Source organism: Rhinatrema bivittatum, chromosome 2 (genome assembly GCF_901001135.1).
Source record: "Rhinatrema bivittatum chromosome 2, aRhiBiv1.1, whole genome shotgun sequence".
NCBI lineage: Eukaryota > Metazoa > Chordata > Amphibia > Gymnophiona > Rhinatrematidae > Rhinatrema > Rhinatrema bivittatum.
Genome location: NC_042616.1, coordinates 53,891,748 through 53,904,372, shown reverse-complemented (window position 1 = coordinate 53,904,372; position 12,625 = coordinate 53,891,748). Strand labels below are relative to the sequence as shown.

Genomic DNA, 12,625 nt, shown 5'->3' with positions numbered 1-12,625 from the left:
GCGACGGCCGCGGCATAGAGGAACCACCCCCGGCTACTAAAAACCCTTGGTGAGTCTCCGGGCGGGAGGGGGGGGGGGGCCGCGAGACGATGCGCCGCTGCGGGGGGGCCCGGACGGCCTGCACAACCCGCGGAGAAAACAAGCGGCGCCGCGGGGGGGCCTGTCCTGGCCTCACAACCCGCTGAAGACGAGCACCCTGCTCCCTGCAGCCCACGAGGAGCGCACAAGATGGCCGCGGGAGCGAGGAAAATTGCTGGTAGACCGGTCACGCCGGCAGTCGTAATCCAGCTAGCTGAAAATAAAAACTACAGCCCAGCAAAGAAAGAAAGACAACTTACCCCGGCAAGAACACGGGCCGCGCTGAGGAAACAAAGGAGACAGAGCCAGCACAAGGAAGGAGCCCCGCCTCCCCAATTAATCAATTAGTGAGCTTTTTTTTTTTTTTTTTTTTTTTTGAAATAAAGCACAACTTGATCCAAGACAAGACAGAGACAGAGAAGAAAAATTCCAACTAAGGGAAAGAACAGAATAGGTTACAGGAAATCGGGAGCAAGCCCAGATTCCCCTACTCGCATCTGCTGGAGTCAGAAGATACTGAACTCCTGCAGAGGGGGTAGTAGTACTTATGGTGACGCCCCCTCGAAGTTTTGGGCTGACTCCATCTGCTGGATTGGGGACATAACCCACGGTCTGGACTGATCCAGGTACGTACAGGGAACAGCGTTTTCCTCAATCTCTGCACTGTCTGAACCTCCAACGATGTTGATTAATCGGTGAAATGAAATGAAACTCCTGCTCGGGTAGAACTCAGGCAAGTCCCCGGGCTCAACAGCCTACACAGATCACCCAAGGACTGCATTCAGTCAGTCCTGCCAGCATCTGACAAAAATAGAAAAGCAAAGCAAGGATACTAAACTGCTGGTGCAGGTTTTTTTTTTTTTTTTTTAAATAAGGGATAGAAATAGATTCTGCCAGACTAAACACCAACTAATGCCCGCCATGCAGTTGGCAGACAGAGAAAGGAAGAAGAAAAAGGAAAAGAAAACTCTGTAAGGTAAAGGAAATGAAAAAAGAAAACAGTTGCAGCTCTAGAAAAAAAATAAATCACAAAAACAGAGGAGAGCGCAAAGCTAAATACTGAGACACACACGGCTCTGCGGGAAAAAAAAAGACTGAGGGAATCTGCCTAGGGGGTAGGGTGATGACGACAGCTTCACATGTTCAGTAGGGCATGTTTGAAAGTTCTAGATTCTTTGAGATCAAAGTTCTGTGCTGGGCTCCATCTAATGATGTCACACACGTGTGAGGACTACTATCCCGCTTGTCCGCAGAGAAAATTAAGCTCTTGAATTTCTTGCTAGAGAATGTAGTGAAAGCAGTTAGCGTAGCTGCATTTAAAAAAAAAAAAAAAAAAGTTTGGATAAGTTCATGGACTTTTCCTCCAGAAACCATTATTAAGGTAGAGTTACAGAAATCTACTGCTTATCCCTGGGATAAGCAGCATGGAACCTACCCCTCCCCCCTTGGGATCCTGCCAGGTACTCGTGACCTGGATTGGCCACTGTTGGAAACAGGATACTGGACTTGATGGACCTTTGGTCTGACCCAATATGGCAAATCTTATATTCTGTTCCTTATATGGGGGCAGGATCAATCTGGGAAAAACACAAGGGGGCCCATGGACAAAAGTTTACCTGGAGCCCCGAAAGTGGTTAAAGTGACCCTGGTGGTCTTAAAAGATTTGAAAATATTTAGGTTAAGGCTATATAATTCTTTGAGGCATATGTCTCAAGCAATGTATATACAGTTTGTCTTATTATGTGATATTATTTTAACTGTTTTATAGTTCTAATTGTTTTTATTTTTAGTTTTCTTCTGTTCTATTGCCAAAAAAAAAAAAGTAGCATGGGGGCTGAAGGGGAGGAGCTGCCAGATCCCCCACAGAAATCCCCTATCTGTTCAGTTAAAGAAAATGTTGGTCACAGCAGGCCTGATGGCCCTCCTTCCCACCATCAAAAGTATAAGTCCCGCGGGGATCCCACTAGCCCCATATTAGATCCTCTGCTCCTCAGAATCTATTAAAAAATAAATAAATAATAATAATGAAGGTTTCAGCCATGGCTCCCATTCCCAATCATGCCTGCCCCACAGGGAAAGAGAATTGCTTGCAGGCCCCCTCTAGCTGACCAGCCCTGTTCCAAATCCTCCTCTCCCCGAAACCCTACAGCCAAGCTAGGAGAAAGTACAGGCTTCTTAATGTCCTCCTGATTTAGCATCCAGCAAGACAGACACGGTAATTTTATAAGGCCAGTTTACCCTGTAGGAAGTTAGGCTAAATACAGAAGCAAAAAAAACAAAAACAAAAAAACAGGAAAAAAGATAAAATGTTCCCTAACTCCTAAATATTTTAGCTGATACCTCTTTTCTAAGTAGTTTCCCACTCTTCTGTATATTTGTATACTGAATTTAAGGCACGAAAAGGAAAAATCATCATCACTACATTTATCACATTTAATCGAATTTCAATGCTATTTACAAGAAAACAAAGAATACAGTGACAAAAGGCCAGCCCCTAGGCACTTCCCTCACTCTATCCCACCACAGCACTGCAACTCCGGACAGCCTCCGAGACATCCTACGAGCCTGGCAGTGCAGAGCACTAAAGCAGAAGGCAGCCCAACATGGGTCCAGCAGCAGCAGAAGCAGCCCTTTTTACCCATAGAAATCAGAGCTTCATAGTTCTCCTTCATCATGTCTTTGTAAAGCTCCTTCTGACATTCTTCTAGGTCCTTCCACTCTTCTTCTGAGAAATACGCTGCAACATCATCAAAGGTCACCGGCACCTGAAAGAAGAAGAAGAGGAGGAAAGTGAGCTGCCTTCGCTTCCACGATACCCCCCCAAGTTCCTAGAGCTCAGTCCAGCAGCAGGGATAAGAAAAAGGACAGATTCCCACACTGCCATACAGCCACGTATCTGCCTCAACGCTCGCTTTCCAATTTATTTATTTATTTTTCCATTTGCCCATCTCCAGCAGTTTCTTATCTATCATCAAGAATTCTTTATGACATTCCTCCAATATTCACCCATGCACACCCTGTCACCTGTAAATAAAAAGGTATCATGCCTCCTGCGACCTTCAACAGAGGAAACAGGTCCATAGCCACTTCAACGTTCAAGCTATAAGCTTACACACACACACACAAAAAAAAAAGTTTGTTCTGCACCATAAAACCAATCCCTGGCATAAACACCACTTCTGGTCAGCAGCAGTAGCTTGAAGTTCAATCTGTATCTCTGAGTGACCCCCCCCCCCCCCTTCTCTTTCCTTGCCCACACCTCTCTCCCCACAATCGAAAAGTGAAGCCGATGATCAAACACACCAATGCCACAATGAGGACCACAAATGGCTGGCCAGAGATGGTTGCATGCAGCCTCTGCATTCGTAATTCCAGAGCCGTACTTGACGTTCTATCAATAAAGTGCTTCATACAGAGCTTCCCAAGCCTTTATTTAAGGATCCCTTGCATAAAGGTTTCTATATGGATTGTTATCGAGTCACGTGTGCGTACACGACGGGGACGGACTACCATTCACTATAACAGAATATAGGCGGTACAAGATGAGTTTACCCAACACTCTCAGTAAAGCCTAAATTCTGCATTCTTTTACTTGTTTTCTTTTCCCATTCGTTATCACCATTTTTCTGATGTTTCTCATGTTCAACTTTTCCCTACCGCAAGTGGAATTAAGGTAGGCTGCGATTTTTTTTTTTTTTTTGTCAAATCAAAAGTAAGGAACAGACTAAAAAGAGTGGCAGCTTTTGAGGCCACAGGAAGATGTAAGCCTGTGGGGGGGCCCAAGGACTGAAAATTCTCTACAGGACACAGAGAAGGAATGCCAAGACAGGCAGGAGGTGATCACCAACAGAGGAGGGAGCCAGTGATACCAGCACACCCAAGGTCAAGAAGAACCAGAAAGGAACAAGGAAAAGAGGTAGGGTTTCCAGCTTCTTTAGTGACCAGGGAAATGGAACATTGACATTCTGCCCTCTCATCTTTTGTAGGCGCTCCATGCATACTTTGATATTTCACCTTGGGACAAGGAGCCAAGTGTCATGCCGCTTCAGCTCTGCGCCTTCCCACGCTGTTCCCTAATAGATTTAGGGTCCAGGAGCTCATCTGTGTACTAGCGTACCCAGAAGAATGATCAAATGAGACCAAGAAACCAAAGGGATGGACAGTGCAAGGTTTATCGTGACATCCAGAACGGATAATCTTTTGTTATTTGGGGAAACAAAGAGATGGCCAGATGCGCACAACAAAATTAGAGGCATTTTGCATGGTTTTGAAACAAGATAGAAAACTTGGTTTTAAATACAAAACAGGTGAGAAATCTGAAAGGGGGAAAAATCCAGGGCACCCATCAGGCTGCAGATTGACAGTGGTGCAAATGCATAAAAAAATAAATAAAAAGAGGCAGAAGGGAATGGTTCAGATTTGAGGTTATAGCAATGGAGAGTGCAAAACCAACACCACCGGAAAGTGAAGAGTTTGGTGCTGAAAGACAGAAAAGGAGCCAAGAGACCACACTATCTTTGAACTCAGCATCCGATACAAAAAGCAACACCATCTGTCCATCTCGAGAAGGAAGAGTTGTTTGATTCCCGCAGCATGAAAGAGGCAGTGTTAAGATATGCAACAGCATCAGCTAACTCAATTTTTAGGTTCTCACCTGTCTGGGAGAGTTATTTGTATTTTAAATCCATAAAATGTATTAATTTATCCTATCAAAATGGTAAACTGCAGTCCGGAATATCCGAAAAGAACAAGCCTCCCACCACCATCACCACCAACTGGCGCATCTTCCCAGGACTAACTCAGATGTGCAGCTAAAATCCGGACGACAAACTAAGAACACAGGAGAAGCACTACGAAGGAAAGAAGAAAGGGCGTTTCCTAGCGTGTAGACAGATGGACTCAGGACCAATGGGTACTGTGCTCTCCTGATAGCAGATGGGAGACGGAGTCAGATTTCAAAGCTGACGTCACTCTACATATACCCATGCAGGTAGCTTAGCTCTTCAGTATTTCTCCGTCTCCTAAGCAGATGCGGACACTATCCCACATAGAATAGTGTTAGCAATTACAAAATACAACAAGAAGAAAATTTACCTTAAGAAGACGAGCCCCGCTCTCCTGTGGTGATACCTAACGGTCCCTCCCTCAGTCGAGAATTCCTGAGGTGATTTCCGAGATCCCTCAGAGGTAAGCCTTGGTCCGGCAGCCAGTTCACGGCGTGGACTTAGCCCCCAGTGTAGCTGAAAGGCAGCGGGTGCAGAATCGAGCACGGCGGTGAAGGTAATTCCCTCTCCCCCTGCAGCCGGAGGCCGCCCAGCACACAACCAGGAAACACCGAGACCAGGTAAGGTAGAAACCTTCTCTTAAGTCTCGGGTCTCCGAAGCTCGAATAGCCGCACAGATCCCTTCTTCCGTAGAGCATCTTTTAAAAAAAATCAGGTTGAGCAGCTCGACTTTGAGCTAGCCCCCAATTCTGTGCGAGGGTCCACACACGTGGAGACCTTCTGGATGTGCATTGTCCGCACATCCGAGCCATGCGCACAGCGGCATGTGCATCGGAGTTGGGTGCACAAAATTCATAGCCCGCGTGCACAACTTGCGCGCATAACCTCTGTGCACACGGAACCCACAACCAAGTATATTCGTGCGCACACCTACACGCACAGACGAGTTTTAAGCCGGCTATGCGCACAAACCATGGCACTGCCGGCCAAAAGGGCCAAGGGACAAGCTCTCTGCCCAGCCTGCCACCTGAGAGCTGCACAACCTGAAATGGACTCCTGCCTATGCCAGCAGTGTGAAGAGGCCCAGGGGGAACTAAAGCAAGGCCCCCTACAGCCAGTACAGGGATCCGGATCCACTGATAATAGTACCCCGGACCTATGCATCTCTAACTTGGCACCCCCACAGGCAGGCACCTCTGGGTCGTCCTCCTCCTCCACAACCCCACCAGGGATTAACATGAACTCAGGGACCTTCTCCTGGGTGGAATTCTTCAAAGGGCTGCAAACCTTTATCCAGGCTCAACCAGCCCCTGCCGTGTCCCAGCCTCAACCCCTGCCGGAAGCACAAGACCTTCCCGGCACCTTCAGGGCTCATCGAGAAATGCCTCTCCTAACCAAGAACCTTGGAGATACGGACACCTCGGATGCTGAGACAGACTCCCTAGAGGAAGGAGAAATCCCCTCAGGGATAGAGCCATACCGAACCATGCTGCGTTTCTTCCACAAAGACGAATTACCAGCACTCGTGTCCCAGACTCTAAAGATGCTGAGCATTCCAGGTGCGGACCCCACAGCAGAACCAAAGATGAACCCCATTCTGGTGTCCCTCTGTCAGGCCTCATGCTATTTTCCTATGTTGGAAGCCATCCGGCAACTGATTGACCTGGAATGGAATGCACCAGAGGCCAGTTTCAAAGGGGGGCACGCCCTAGAAGCCCTATACCCCCTAGAACCCACGACCAAGGAACTCTTACGTTTCCCAAAAGTGGGCGCCATGGTCTGCGCAATTTCTAAGCGTACGACCATCCCTGTCGACGGAAGAGCGGCACTGAAGTATGCCCAAGACAGATGTCTGGAATCCATCCTCAAACAGTCCTTTGATGTAGCAGCAATGACCCTGCAGATTGCTTCCTGCTGTGCCGTGGTGGCACGGTCCTGCTTGCTCCTTTCCAGAGATGCAACCACGCCCGGTGAAATAATGGAGCCTGCGGTTTCCTTCCTCACGGATGCCACCTCAGACCTAGTGTGTACCTCAGCCAGCAGCGCCGCCTCGGCAGTAGCAGCCAGAAGACAACTATGGCTCCGAAACTGGTCAGCCGACGCGACCTCCAAAGCGAACCTCACGAGAATGCCTTTTAAAGGCTCTCTCGTTTGGAAGCGAATTGGAAAAGCTAGCCAACAAATGGGGTGACTCTCCAGTACCTCGGCTACCGGAAGATAGGAACAAGAGAAGTCAGCGCTTCTTCCCCTGAAGGAACAAGGGCAGAGAATCACAGCGCTTTAGACCTTACAGGAACACACACTATCACCAAGCACCTCGCCCCTCAGGAAGGTCTCAGTCCTTTCGGAACAAACACACCAAGAGGGAAGCAGGCTCAGGGACAGGTCCCGGCCGTACCCCACAATGAGAAACAGCAGACCCATCCACAGGAAGACGACACATGGGGCAGACTTAACCTCTTCTACCAAAGATGGGTCGAGATAACATCAGACAAGTGGGTCCTAACCATCATTTGAGAAGGATACTCTCTGGAATTCCATCGCATCCCTCGAGACAAATTTATGAGATCACCATGCCACTCCCACTCCAAGAGGATGGCAGTGGAAACAACATTAGCAAGACTACTTAGCCTAAAGGCAATAACCCCGGTGCCCACGCCCCAACAAAATACTGGCCACTATTCCATCTATTTTATCGTCCCCAAGAAGGAAGGAATGTTCTGGCCTATCCTGAACCTCAAGACAGTCAACAGTTACCTGAGGGCACACACCTTCGCATGGAGACCCTACGCTCGGTCATAAGAGCAGTACAGCCGGGAGAATTCCTAACCTCTATGGATCTATCTGAAGCCTATCTCCACATCCCGGTCCATCGGGATCATCAGCGCTTCCTGCACTTTGCGTTACTGGGCCATCATTACCAGTTCCGGGTGCTATCCTTCGGCCTAGATACCGCCCCCAGAACCTTCACCAAGATCATGGTGGTAGTGGCAGCAACACTGAGAAAAGAAGGAACCCTGGTACATCCCTTACCTGGACGATTGGCTGATCAGGGCAAAGTCCCCTGAGGAGAGTCGTCAGGCGACCACCAGGGTCAAGAACCTGCTGCAGGAACTCAGATGGGTCGTCAATACAGCCAAGAGCTCCCTACAGCCCTCCCAATCACTAGAGTACCTGGGAGTCCGATTCGACACCAAACAGGACAAGGTCTTCCTTCCCCCCCTCCAAGGAGAAGGAAACTGATGGCTCAACTGCAAAAACTGCTGGTCTATGCTTGCCCCAAGGTATGGGACTACCTTCAGGTCATCAGCCTCATGACATCAACCCTGGAAGTCATTCTGTGGGCAAGGGCCCACATGCGACCGTTATAGCGCTCCCTGTCACGATTGAATCAAACGTCCCAGAACTACTCCATCCACCTTCAGCTACCAACAGAGGTCCAGAAGCAGCTTCAATGGTGGCTACAGGAAGACCACCTGAGCAAAGGAGTAAACTTATCCCCACCAAACAGGACCTTGCTCACCATGGATGTGAGCCTGTGAGGGTGGGGAGCCCACTGTCAGGGCCTGACGGCCTAGGGACAATGGAACGAGAAAGAGGTGGGATGGAATATAAGCCACCTGGAAGCTTGAGCAGTCAGGCTAGCCTGCCTACTATTCAGTCACAGACTCCGGGGCGAGGCAGTCAGAGTCATGTCCGACAACGCCACAACTGTGGCCTACATCAACCGCCAGCGAGGAACCAAGAGCTAGCAGGTGTCCCTAGAAATAGGCCCACTCATGGCATGGGCAGAACTAAACCTGCAAGGGATTTCACCCTCCCACATAGCGGGAAAAGACAACGTCTGTGCGGACTACCTCAGCAGAGAGAGCCTAGACCCAGGGGAATGGACACTGTCGACCACAGCCTTCCAACTAATGGTAGATTGCTGGGGACTCCCAGCCATGGACCTTCTGGCAACCCGTTCCAACGCCCAAGTTCTTCAGCCACAGACGAGAACCACAGTCCTGGGGAAATCAATGCTCTCGCCCAGACCTGGCCACAAGAAGCCCTACTGTACGCCTTCCCTCCATGGCTAATAATGGGCAGGATCATCCGCAAGATAGAACACCACAGGGGACAAATCCTCCTAGTGGCCCCGGACTGGCCAAGAAGACCATGGTACGCAGACATGCGAAGATTACTTGCGGGGAACCCTCTGTGCTACCTCCACACACAGGGACCTTCTCCGACAGGGTCTGATCATTCATGAAGATACGACTCGATTCTCTTACGGTCTGGCCCTTGAGAGGACTCGCCTGAAGAAGAACGGCTACTCCAAGGCAGTGATTGACACCCTACTTAGAGCGCGCAAATTCTCCACATCTCTGGCTTACATATGGATATGGAGAGTATTCGAAGCCTGGTGCGAGGACTGCAGGCTCCTTCCACGAACAGTCAAAATCTCCATCATCCTGGAATTCCTGCAGGACGGCTTGATGAAAGGGCTGTCCCTCAACTCTGTCAAGGTTCAAGTTGCTGCTTCAGAGCCATAGTGGAGGGGATCAGACTATCAACCCATCCAGATGTCGCTCGCTTCCTAAAAGGGGTCAAACAAATCTGACCACCACTAAAGTGGCCGGTGCCCCTATGGAATCTCAATCTAGTACTAGACTTCCTAGTGGGAACTTCCTTCACACCAACACGCGGCCTGTCACTACGGCTTCTGACCTTGAAAACAGCCTTCTTGGTAGCAATATGTTCAGCTCGTTGCATCTCTGAACTTCAAGCGCTATCCTGTCAGGAACCATTCCTTAGGTTCACACCCGGAGCCATACACCTGCGCACTGTCCCCTCCTTTCTACCGAAAGTAGTTTCTCGGTTTCACCTGAACCAAACCATATCGCTACCATCTCTAGACGAACATAAGGACTCTGAAGACTCATGCCTCCTTCGCCATCTTAATGTCGGCAGACTCCTAGTCTGATACCTGGAAAGATCAGAACCTGTACGAAAGACAGACCACCTATTCGTCCTTCACAGCGGGAAGAAACAAGGGGAAGCAGCCTCGCGAGCCATCATAGCCTGCTGGATCAAAGAAGTAATCAAGGCAGCTTACGTAGAGGCAGGGAAGCCCTTGCCTCTATCAGTTAAAGCTCATTCGACGAGGGCCCAGAAAGTATCCTGGGCGGAAACCAAGCTGCTGTCGCCCACTGAGATCTGTCGAGCAGCGACATGGTCCTCCATACACACCTTCTCCAGGTTGCAAGAGCAGTACTAAATGGGCCTGGGCAGCCTCCCGCCCTGTCCGTAAGTAGCTTTTGTACATTCCAATGGTCCTGAGTCCATCTGGCTACACACTAGGAAATGGAGAAATTACTTACCTGATAATTTTGTTTTCCTTAGTGTAGACAGATGGGACTCAGCATCCTGCCCACGGCTGCCCCACAATTCAAGAACCTCGGGTAACAAACCTCGAGACTAAAACAAGTACGAGTAAGCCATGTATTACCTCTAGTTCAGGACACTCACAGTTTGCTGGGTGTCGGCGTTAATCGGTTGAGTGCACTGGCGGGCTCCAGTTGAACCAGTCCTAGTTAATCAAGTTAACTGAGTTATCAAGACACATATCCACAATAGCTTTTCGAGGAGAATACTGAAGAGCTAAGCTACCTGCATGGGTATATGTAGAGTGACATCAGCTTTGAAATCTGACTCCGTCTCCCATCTGCTATCAGGAGAGCACAATACCCATTGGTCCTGAGTCCATCTATCTACACTAAGGAAAATGAAATCATTCAGGTAAGTAATTTCTCCAATCTGGTCTGAGTTTAAACATTAAAAAAAGAAAAAAAAAAAAAGTTTCTCTGGTTCCCATGTCTTCCTACCAGGCAAATCTGCTCCTTAACGGGCATAGACTGCAAATAAATGCAGGCGCCTGACTGGCTGATGCTCCAATTTATAGTCTTCCGAAAGCACGACACTTACTGTTCACTGGGGCATTTCAAATGGTCACATAGTGAGCAGAAGCATTCACCCTGCATAAAAAAAAAAATCAAAATGTTTATTTTTAAAATTGAAAAGCTGCAACTCTCTGAATTCAGCTTCCTTGCTATCCCTCCTCCGGGGAGCTGTCACACTAAGATGAATCAAAAATGAAATCACACACTAGCATTGGATTGCACTAAGCCAGCAAGCACTTCCAGTGACACTCAAACACAAATCATAAACCAAAAGGTAGCCCCCATCACTACTACCCTGTGTGCATTGAAGAAATCATACATTCCTGTAACCTGAAGTTACACATTCTTTATCCACTCCCCTCCCCTTTACATCACTTACAGGTAAATTTTAAAAGGAGCGCGCGTGTATCCATAAACGCGCGTATTGGCACACGAGCAGAGATATGCTTAATTTTATATTGTGCATGCATGTACATGCACGGCAGGGATATTTGAAATGATTTGCATGTGTGCGGCCTTTACGCTCATATTTTAATAACATGCTCACACAAGTGACGAGAGAGAAGAGACGCCTCTGTTAGAGACACAATCTAGCATGCTATATATCTCCCGCTGTACTTTCAACCCAGGGTGGGGGTATCAATGTTACAAGGGGCTACAGACTCTTGCACCCTAGGCAGACCAATGTAACACCGCTTTCCCCCAAAACCAATCCTGAGTTGAAAGTGCCCCTCTTACAGTGGGAAATAGAGAGACACTGACACTCTATATAACAGTCTCTCTCTCTGTACAGGACCCCTCTGGTTCCTCATCCTGTAAGCCTCACGCTTGAGCCCGAACCTCGCTCCTCATCAGGACAGGCAGTAAAGTTACGCAGGTAGATTGCCAACGTGCACCATTATCAGCCTTTGCAAAATTCCACGTTACGTGCTCAAGTCTTGGCCCTGCCCCAAAACACCCAGGCCCCGCCCTTTTTCTGCCTCACTCTCGACGCGTGCACTTCCCGGATTCTTAAGATTTGCGCGCGGCACACATACGCGTACAGGGCCGTTTTTGTGTGAGCAATGCTTTTAAAATCTACCTCTTAATTTGCAAGTCTGAACATTTTATGCCTAGACGGGTTACTCAATATTACTTTATTTTTATTGTGCTACTAGACATATGCAGCCCTCTACAATGGTGATAAGTATTCAGGTACAATACGTCCCTTCCCCAAAAGCGTTTGGAATGCGGGTGGGTACCTGAGACAAATGTGAGATAAAAACGAATTGCCTAAGGTCACAAGGAGCATCGGTGGGAGGAGAAGTGGGACTTCAACCCTGGCTTCCCTGGTTCCCATTGCTCTCACCACTAAACCACTCTTCCTCATATGCTGAAAATAAAAAACGACAAAATAATTTGTTTAAAAAAAAAAAAACGTTTCCACTTATTTTCCCCTACAGTTCCTTACGAGTATTTTACGAAGCTCCCAGTTTTATAGTGGCCCTCTGTTGAGAAACAAAAAAAAGTAGCTTCCTGCCTATAGGACTTCAGAGTGACTGCTCAACTTCCAAACCTGATCCACTCCATCTACTGAGTAGCCCAATAGGAGACGTATACTCTGCAGATAGGACATCAGCCTCCAAGAGAGAATACAGCTTGAGCTTCATGTCCTGTCGTCTCTCTGCAGTAGCCGACTGAGTGTATTAAAAAAAAATTAAATTTTTTTTTTTTTTTTAAATAGCGAGACTTCAACCAGTTTCAACCTAAGCTGAGCGAATGTGACCTGAAGTCTGACAGCAATCGCATGCCAAGTCACCTGGCGATCTCAATTGACGCTGTGATATATTTTTTTTTTTAATCAGGGAATTGCTTTAAATCAGAGGCCCCTTCTGGCCGAGG

General features: G+C 48.1%; 1 pseudogene; it reads right to left on the bottom strand.

Annotated features, from left to right (window-relative positions):
* Window positions 1-12,625, bottom strand: part of LOC115083966 — a 50,902-nt pseudogene that overhangs the window by 19,239 nt on the left and 19,038 nt on the right.